Here is a 2592-nt window from a genome sequence, read left to right on the forward strand (position 1 = left end):
CCCTCCACCAAAAACGTGACTGAACTACCTTCAGGGTCTTGGACATTCCAGGGTGACAAAAAAGGCGTGACGCATGACAACACCTTAGTACCTCGGAGATCAGATGATCCGGGACGAACAGCCGATGAGGAGGACAGTCATGTGGTGTCCCCAAGTCTTGGTTGGCCTGTGTCACTCTCTCCTCGATTGCGAGGCAGGTTATTGCTAGCCGAGCAGAACTAGGTAGGATGAAGTCCCTTGGTGGGCTGGTCTCGGTGAGCGGTTCATGTATCCTGGACAGGGCATCAGGCTTGACATTCTTGGACCCTGGCCTGTAGGACAGGGTGAAAACAAAACGGGAGAAGAAGAGAGCCCACCTGGCTTGTCTGGGATTCAGCCGTTTGGCCGTCCTAAGATACTGCAGATTTTTGTGATCCGTCCAAACCATAAATGGCTCCTTAGCTCCCTCCAGCCAGTGCCGCCACTCCTCCAGGGCTAGTTTGACTGCCAGCAGCTCACGGTCTCCCACGTCATAGTTGCGTTCTGCAGAGGACAACTTCTTGGAAAAGAACGCACATGGATGAGTCTTACCGTCTTCTTACCTCTGGCTCAGGACGGCACCGACCCCAGTGTCAGAAGCATCCACCTCCACGATGAACTGGCGAGTCAGGTCTGGGGAGTGAAGAACAGGGGCAGAAGTGAACAGGTCCTTCAGTCTTTTGAAGGCCTGGTCAGCGGAGGAATTCCCCTCAAACCGAGACTTAGAGGATGTGAGTGCGTGAAGAGGAGAGGCCACAATACTATAGTTACGGATGAACCTTCGGTAAAAATTGGCAAACCCCAGAAATCTCTGGAGCTGCTTCCGACCGCTAGGAACGGGCCAGTCCAGGACAGCTGAGATCTTACTCTGTTCCATAGATAGCTGATTAGGCGAGATCATGAACCCCAAAAAGGTGGTTGAGGGTACATGGAACTCGCACTTCTCCGCCTTAACAAACAGGTTATTTTGGAGAAGGCGAAGAAGTACAGACCGAACCTGGGTAACGTGTGTGTGGGGGTCTTTAGAAAAGATTAGGATGTCGTCCAAGTAGACAAACACAAATTGACCGACCATGTCTCTTAATACGTCATTGACTTGGGCCTGAAAGACTGCAGGAGCGTTAGTCAGCCCGAACGGCATGACCAAATATTCGTAATGGCCTGTCGGTGTGTTGAAAGCCGTCTTCCACTCATCTCCCTCACGAATCCGTACCAAGTGGTAAGCATTCCTTAAGTCCAACTTAGTAAAGACGGTGGCCCCCTGAATGCGTTTGAACGCGGTGTTCATAAGGGGTAGTGGGTAACGGTTCTTAACCGTGATGTCATTGAGACCCCGAAAGTCTATACATGGCCGCAGAGATCCATCCTTTTTCCCGACGAAGAAGAAGCCAGCGCCAGCTGGTGACGAAGAGGGACGGATGATCCCCGCTTGAAGGGCCTCACTGATGTATTCCCTCATGGCTCTCTCCTCAGGTCCGGACAGTGGATACAGCCGACCCTTGGGAGGGCAAGTGCCTGGCAGGAGGTCAATGGCACAGTCGTAAGGTCGATGAGGGGGTAGAGAAGTGGCCCGGTGTTTACTAAATACTTCTCTTAAATCATGATACTGTGCGGGAACCTGTGAGATGTCTGGCTCCTCCAGTGGGTGTTTGGAGCTGGCGGGCTCAGAAGGTCTCGCGGCTAGAAGACAGGAAGACAGACAATGAGAACTCCATCCCAGCACCTCTCCACGGACCCAGTCGAGGTATGGATTGTGACGACGTAACCAGGTGGCACCCAGGATAACGGGGATGTCAGGTGAGTTGATTATAAGAAAAGTGATTAATTCATGGTGGTTGCCCCCGATGATCAACTTGATGGGCTCTGTCTCAAGTTCGACCTGGTGGAGAACATGGCCGTCAATTGCCTGAACTTCAGTGTTCCTTGTACTCGGTTTAAGACTTAGCTTAAGTGACTGAGCTAGTCCAGCATCCATAAATTCCGTATCAGCCCCAGAATCTACGAAAACTGCTTGGGGGTAAGACTGTTCATTTACCAAGATCTGTGACTGCAAAGTAACTAGCGAGGACGGGCTAACTGTTCTCCTCTGATTGAACAAGGCAGTCCCTAAACGTGTAGGTACTGACCTTTTAGCTGGACACATGCGTAGCTGATGCTCCTCGCTGCCACAATAGAAGCAAAGGCCGTTCCTCCACCTTCGCTCCCTTTCTGAGGTGGACAGTCGAGACCGACCGATCTGCATGGGCTCCGGAGGGGGTGAAGCAGAACGTCCTGAAACAGTGAACGAGCTAGTACGTCCGGGAGGGTTGGTCGGTGTCTGGTTAAGTTGTTCAGTCCCCCTCTCCTGCCTTCTTTCATACAGCCTTTGATCGATTCGTGCAGCCAGCGTTTCCAACTCTGCCAGACCCCTGGGTGGATCCCTGGTTGCGAGTTCATCCTTGATTCGCTCATTTAGTCCCTGGTAGAAAGCGTCACAAAGTGCCTCACCATTCCACCCGCTCTTTGCTGCCAAGGCATGAAAGTCAATAATATACTCATTTACATGTCTAGTGCCCTGTCTGATCCTCCATAGAC

This window comes from Kryptolebias marmoratus, linkage group LG3 (assembly GCF_001649575.2).
Source record: "Kryptolebias marmoratus isolate JLee-2015 linkage group LG3, ASM164957v2, whole genome shotgun sequence".
NCBI classification, from domain to species: Eukaryota; Metazoa; Chordata; class Actinopteri; order Cyprinodontiformes; family Rivulidae; genus Kryptolebias; species Kryptolebias marmoratus.